General features: G+C 38.6%; 1 long non-coding RNA gene across 1 annotated transcript; it reads left to right on the top strand.

The window, feature by feature from the left end:
- The first annotated feature begins 556 nt into the window (after positions 1 to 556).
- LOC107778452 (uncharacterized) lies at positions 557 to 1,953 on the top strand. Its single transcript, XR_001646382.2, has 2 exons — positions 557 to 803; positions 1,560 to 1,953. It is a non-coding gene; the product is annotated as an uncharacterized LOC107778452 (long non-coding RNA).
- The last annotated feature ends 6,236 nt before the right edge of the window (positions 1,954 to 8,189 follow it).

The following is an 8,189-nucleotide window of genomic DNA, read 5'->3' as shown; positions in this document are numbered from 1 at the left end:
CTAAGTGACATAAAATAATTGACAAACAAGTCAAGTTATACCTCGCAAGTCAATCTTTAACAATATTTGTTGAGCGTGCACTCCTATATACAAGTTCCTTATTAATCCTATTGTAACAATTATTTTTATCATTAATCACTCATAAAAATTATTTTATTATAATTCTTGTATAGCTAGTATATGAAAGAAATGATCTCTAACAATAATAGGTCACTTACAATATGTAAGTTAAACTCATTTGTTAATACTAACACACCCCAACATTACGAGATTATTTTTATTAAATATAAATATACTAAGATATCATTACAAGAAAGTAGGCCTACGACGACACTTAACTAATGACATTTGTAATAAATGTCGGGAAAAGATTGATTTACTGATATATTTTTAAAGTAATATCGTAACATTAATGACACTTGAGTAAAAATGTCAATACTATTGAGATTTTTAATGCAAATGTCGCAATATTAGTCGTTATTTAGTGACGTTTACAAACAAATGAAGGAAATTTTTAACTATTAAGTATTACTAATTGAAAGTTAAAAGGATTTAAAAGTCAATGTCTAGGTTCTTCTCTCAGAAACCCTAGCAATTTCTCCCCTTTCCTCAACCCCCAAGACAGTTTTGTAGCAAGACGCAATCTTTGCATCAATTTTCGTGAAATTCTCGAGCATTTAATTGTTATAGCAGCAAGACGCAATCTTTGCACCAGCCAACAGGAAATTTCCTTTGGACTTGCTTCATATAACTTTCAGCACTCCGATCAATTTATGTTTTGATCAAGGCTACTATATTTTTGGGTAAGTGTTTCATTCTATTTTTTCACTCGACTAAATTTCTAATTAAATGTATTTGAAATGGTTGCCCTCTTTTATTTTATTACTATGATATATTGAGAATTTTGGTGCTGGCTAACGATCGGTACTCAAAGCGATAGTGTAGACACTCAAGGAAGATGAAATCGTCTAATTTATTGGATTTGTTCTTTTATTCGCTTCTATTTTGTATATTTCTGCATCCGGAGAACTAGAGCACCGTTCTTTTAGTTTGAATAATCGTCTAAGGAGAGTTTGAAGTGTTTTATAATCCAGGAAAAAACTAAAGTCACGAGGTTTGAAGGAAGATAAAACCTGCTTGGTTGTTAATACTGTTCCTTATGACTATTATGCCTTGCCTACTCTTATGAAGATGCCGAATTTGCTGAGTTTATTTATCTTTGGGAGGAGTCAGAAAATTATACATACTAAGCTTTCTATTGTTGGTATTATGGATAAATTATTTGAGAGGACTCTGCAATGTTTGTCGAATGGTAAGGTTTATATGTATGTTTTAGTGCAGTTCAACCAACCTAATCAAACGTAAAATTGACATCTCATTATAATGTTGATGCATATTGTTAGGAGTGTGTACCATATCAGCTTTTTTGAAATTTTCATTTAATAACTACATCTGTTGTTCAAAGTTCAGCGGAAGTAGTTCTATTATCCTTCATTTAACCATGTGCTTGTAGAATTTCACGAGGACTCAGAGTGCCTTATAATTTTTTCTTCCTGCAGAGATGTTGGTTATTGGTTTCAGCTCATTTATGAAATTTATCTACCGATTGGATATCATTTGTTCTAATTATGGTGTGTAAATGTGTGAAGTTTGGTTGAGTAGCTGGTTCCAGTTTGTTATTTCATCTAAAAGAGGGGCATTGATCTGCAAATGGCAGGGGGCTTCTATTCTAGCTAGGAGTATTGTTGTTGATTATAGGTGAGATGGATTTGCTAGTTTATAGCAACCCTTGTTTTGAGAATCTTTATTTGCCTCTATAGTAAAAATAATTTACCAATTGCATGCTTTGGTATTTTTGTATGTGTTAAACTTTAAGAAAATAGTTTGGAAATCAAGTATACTGGAAGATATACCGTTTGATTATGTGAAAATAAGGTTGTTGACATGTAGTTAGTCTTTTGTGTATGTTATGGAGTCACAGTGAGCAAGTCTAGCATCTGGCATCTTATGGTAAGATCCTTTTAGATTTGATGGCCACTCTCACGACCCAAAATCCGTTAAAGGTCGTGATGGCGCCGGACACTACTGTCAGGCAAGCCAACACTAAATGGTTAATTAAATTCTCATTTTAATATTTTTGAAATCGTAAATTTACTTCAATTTATCTAGTAAAAGATGAATTTACAGAATAATAACAATGTTTTTCAATTTTAATACTGAACATCCCATAATCATCACAGAACCCGGTGTCACAAGTGCATGAGCATTTTCTAGAAATTTAAAATAAAATACAATAACTGTCCGGAATACAAATTTGGACAGAAAAGAAAATTCAATACTCTGAAGGAGACTCTACTGGCTGCGGGTCGTACATAAGATGCAGCTCCCCTAAGTCCCCGTAATAACCGCACCTCTGCGCCCACAAGGCCACTAGTCATATATGTACCTGCACAAAACGTGCAGCAAGTATAGTATGAGTACATAAATCAATGCGTGCCCAGTAAGTATCCCGCCTAACCTCGAAGAAATAGTGACGAGAGGTCGACTTCGACACTTCCTGTGGCCATCAATAATATAATTAGTCGTGGATTTATTAAAAACGACAGTGAACTCAAGAAAATCATGAATCAACTAAACAATTCCTTTGTTAATAAGAGGTTTCTAATTTCACATTTTATCATTTATCATTTTATCTCCGATCAAGGAGGTAATATCATTATTTATAAATTTCAAGGCAAGCAATACAAGCATGCGCAAATCATGCCGAGGTTGTACGACCCGATCCAATAAATATTTAAATTGTGCACTGCCAGAGGGTCGAATGACGCGAACCATAGATGCATCTATTTAATCTGCCGAGGTGAACGACCCGCTCTCATGAGAGTAGTAGGAAATACCCCGCTCGCGAATCATATGTGCGACACGGTCAACCATAAATTTAACATTAAAATCATATCTCTTTCTTGATTCTTTTCAAAATAAGGAAAATTCAGCTTGTAACTTTTTAAAGAAATTACCCCGCTCGCGAAACATACATGCGACGCGGTTACACATAGATTTCTTCAACTATTATATTATTCCTCAATTCTTTTTGAAATTCCGAAGTTCAAATGAAACCCTTTTAAATCTTAAGTTTTCAATTTCAACTCCCTTCAAAACATTTAATAAGCACACTCAATCTCGCTCCCTCTCAAGGTAAACAATAAACATAAATTAATAACAATATCAACAAGGCATGATGTGAGCCTAAAACTACCCGGACGTAGGCATAGCTAGTAGCTACGTACGGACTCTCGTCACCTCGTGCGTACGTGGCCCCCACAAATAGAAGCACACAATAATTTAGTTCACCTATGAGATTAATTCCCCCTTACAAGGTTAGAAAGGAGACTTATCTCGCTACGAAGTTCCATAACCGGCTCCAACCCCACTCTAACACCTCAAACCGATGTCCAACGCTCCAAAACTAGCCAAACTATGCGCAAATCAATGAAAATATACTCTAATACTCATAAGAATTCAATTTACTACAATTTTCAACTCCGCTCGAAAAATTGGTAAAATCTCCATCGGGCCCACATGCCCGGATTCCAAAACTTTTCGAAGATAAACATTACCCATAGCATTACAAACGCAAATATACAATTTGTTCTCAATTTCTTACCCAAATTCGTGGTCAAATTCCAAAAATACTAATTTCTAGGTTTTTCTTCAAAATTCCAAATTTCTACAAATTTTCACGTCTATATCCTTATATAAACCATGTATTTAACTTGCAATAGGTGGGCAGAGTAAATATAAGCAATTTACACATCTATTATATGCGAATTATTATACGCGATCGTGTAGAGTAAACATCCCGCCAGTCCACTCAACACTTCGGGATCGCGGCCCTTTCTTCGCGATCGCGGAAGAGGAAACCAGATGCCCAGAAAACCAGCAATTCCTCAAAGTCCAATATACGTTCGAACTCAATCCGAGACACACCCGAGGCCCTCGGTACCTCAATCAATTATACAAACACATCCCAAAACACATTACGAACTTAGTCGAGCCTTCAAATCACATCAAATAACATCGAAATAAGGGATCGCAACTCAATTCAAGCTTTATGAACTTTAAAATTTCAACTTCTACATTCGATGCCGAAACCTATCAAATCACGTCCGATTGACCTCAAATTTTGCACACAAGTCACATTTGACATTACGGACCTATTCCAACTTCCGGAATCGAATTCCGACGCTGATATCAAAAAGTTCACTCCCAGTTAACCAAATTTCTAACTTTCGCCAAATGACCCCAAAATGACCTACGAACCTCCAAATCCACTTCTGGTCGCGCTCCTAATACCGGAATCACCATACGAAACTATTCCCAGACTCGGAATTCCAAACAGACATCGATAACATTGAAATGCACTTCAACCCAAATTTATGGAATTCTTGCAAAATGCTAGGTTCCACAATAGGTGCCGAAACGCTCCCGGGGTATCCAAAACCTGATCCGAACATACGCCAAAGTCCGAAATCATTATACGAACCTGCTGGAACCTTCAAATCCCAATTCTGAGGCCATTTACTCTAAAATCCAATCTTAGTCAATTCTTCCAACTTTAAGGTTCCGAAATGAGAATTTTCTTTCAAATCATCTCCGAACTTCCTAAATTTTAATTCCGACCACGCGTACAAGTCATAATACCTGAAGTGAAGCTGCTCATGGCCTCAAACCGTCGAACGACGCACTAGAGCTCAAAACGACCGGCCGGGTCGTTACATTCTCTCCTACTTAAACATACGTTCGTCCTCGAACGTGCAAAGAGCTGCTCTGGAGTTTTCTGAAATCATTGCTTAACACCTTGTACACCTACCCGCTACCATAACTCAGTTGAGCACACTTCCCCCTGTGTTTATTCAAACTAGCCTTAGAGCCAAATTCCAACATCCGGAATCTTCTGCTAGGCCCGTTTCCAACATACGATCACCGTATCAATCACCACACGATGTACCAAAACATGACTGCATACCTTTGCTGAATTCACACCATGTACCGCGTAATTCACATGACCATAATAACATCCTCTGATAATAATAGCCGAAATTTCTCGAATCTGATGTTCACCATGTGCCTCATCACATATATATATCTTGTTCCAACTCTTGCAATACCGCCACGATGGAAGAGACGTGTAGAAATTCATAACCAACTGCCGAGTCAACAAATCATTGAATCTCTCCACTTGACTAGAATCATCACCCCATTATGAACCGAATAAATGGTGTTTGCTCTTTAATATGCTTCATATAATTCGATCGCATTGATCCCAGATCCAAAAATCTCGTCTCACCCAGTATAAGCTGCCAGGCAATAAGCCACCTCAGGTACTGCCAAAAGTCGCATATGATGCCACAATGTGCCAATAAGCTACAAACCCGAACGTGATACCTAAGGAAAATGAACTCTAAAAAGGATTACTCAACCAGCGTAACTAATTGGACAATCGAAAAGGTGTCATGAACCTTCCTCAGAAAATGGGATACCAAACACTCAAAAAATAAAATAGCTATAAGGGACTGTACTCAACATCACACTATTGCGGTGTGCAACCCGATCCAAATAACATACCCGTGGTAGCATGCCACCTGATTCACACATAACAACCTGTAAGGAATTAGTTCCCGAGCTAAAATGCTCATTATTACAAAATACTCGAATATCAGCCACAAGCAACCTAAGTGCATAATACCATCCCTGGGGAGACAGATAGAGCCATACGCTGCGAAAGTCAAGCACAACTAAGGTGCGATATATGATCTGAATCTCGAGAGCCATCCTGCTCACATAACATCATTGCTACGCGGAACCTCAGCACAAATTTATCAAGTCGTTTCACAACTTAAACAACACAATATAGCATTACATGAAAAAGACGACGACAAAACGACATCCAACGTCCGAATACTCCTCCATAAGGAGCACTATGCTGAAATGAACACATCCAACCTGATACAGAGCCCATATTCATATTTAAATCCTTTCATGGACCTCAAGCCGATTCTGATCGCACCGTACCGGGCTAATAATCTTTCAAGGGTCCATAATAACCCCTTTTTCCTATAACACATAAGAACAACCATCATAACTGGGACAAGCTTCCACAGTCCACCACCAGACGAACCTAACGTCCTCTAGGCACGAAATCCCAATTAGCGATATTACCACAATCTTCATACTTGATTTCCATTCTTCAATCAATCAAGTGACTACACGTCACACTTATACAATCTTCCCGTGGGATATGCTCCCATGACCTTCCGCACCAGGTAACAAGTCTGTAAATTCATACTACCAGCCACACCAACGCTGTAAAGCAATTCAAGAATCCGCATTCAGTATGCAAAGCCTCTTCACACCAGGCACCGATCTCAGGTGACGCCAAAAACAATGCCAGCTGACTCTAACCATCTGAGTCCTTTCTCGCTCATCTAAGCTCGTGACATTCTTGTCAACACCGAATCGCAACCTTGATCCTCAACTTCCAGATCCCATGCTAATCACCACAGTTAATTGTGCCAGTGTGCAAGAGCACCAAAACTTTCATCATAACTCTGGAACCACTAATAGGGTAAACACTTTTTCATATAAAAACATTTTACTTAGCTCATTTCAAGAGAACCATTGCAACATGCAACCAAATTCCCATGACCACAGAAAATACAAACCTCAAGTAGTGGTTTAAACCACCATAATCCTTCCGGGATCCGTCTACACATAACATGCCATACTATTCGAATGCTTCCAAATAAGATCAATTACAACGCCCGTCAACTCGCACACACCGCCACAATTCACATGCACAACTCTACACGCTGAAGGAGCTGATCATTGCCATTATCATGCCAATTCAACCATTGCTAACCAAACCCAACTTCTCCTAATTTACTCTGAATTTTCCTTAGAAATAACAACAACTCCTTTATCAATATAGCAAACTCAATCTGCACTCATCCCGAGTGACCCCATTTCACGAGACCACATTGTCTCAAAACCTATGAACCATTTCATACCTTCCTTGTGCGCATAATCGTGTTTTCAACTGATATACCCATTCTGGTGATTTTTCTATAAATCCTAAGTTACATGCTCCCCTTCCTCTCATGATACCCCGTAGACCAAAGATAACACGGAACACTCCAAGCTCCTTTATCATAATCTGTTGCAAAAGCTCGATATTCAACCATACTATGGACTCGAAATCCTTAGACATCACACCTTAACTTTTGAATCTACTAGGACTGTTATTGAGAGTCACCCACTCTGGCTTCGTCCCGAATATAATCAACTCCAAGGATCTGCTAGCACATGAGCACCGTCTCAAAGAAGCACCTGGCCGAATCATCTTCATTGTAGCTCGCCTCTACACGAAGCATAAATCCTGAGTCTTCCCAAAGCCTAAGCATGAATCGATAAAGCCAATTATAGCACACATTCCTCAAATCGCTTGCTCAAATTACCACTGATGTTCTCTTTCCTTAGTCATAATAACCCATCAATATGCCGATAACCAGAAATCTTACAAATAGATGATCATGCAATCTAACTGTGGGTGGTGGGACTCTCCCACTTTGCGTGAAGCTACTATTGCATAAACCTGAAACCCATCAAGATTCTTCCTTCATCGACATGATCTAGCACAATCAACCCGCCAAATTCTTCGAAATCCTTTCTGTTAAACACTTCATGAATACTTTGAATCACTAGCCACGTGCACATATTCGACCTCTTCCTGGATAGTCAGTAGAAATTCTCTGTAGGAACTTCGTCAACACCACGCAACCACTAACCCGCTCACAGGAGATGACCCACCTATGGAAACTACATGCAAACATATTCCAACGTCGCTGCACTAGGTATAATTACTACGAAATCAGTAGATCATCCTACCACCGAACCTATATGCTACCTTGCCACTCTTTCACTTCGGTCAAACCCTCTCCTTTAAGCAACTATTCGACTTTTGTTTCTCACACTTGACCTTCTAGGAACTTAACCACCACAAGAAACCTCCCACATGTCTTTCCTCATCCTTCGCTGCCCAGTTGTTGCCTTAAATCAAAATCTACCTCTGTAGCACTTGAACCGATAGATCTCTACCAACTTTAAACCCTTCCGAAAATCATCTATCTCGA

Source organism: Nicotiana tabacum, chromosome 2, assembly GCF_000715075.1.
Source record: "Nicotiana tabacum cultivar K326 chromosome 2, ASM71507v2, whole genome shotgun sequence".
NCBI lineage: Eukaryota > Viridiplantae > Streptophyta > Magnoliopsida > Solanales > Solanaceae > Nicotiana > Nicotiana tabacum.
This window is presented reverse-complemented; position numbering and strand designations above follow the sequence as displayed.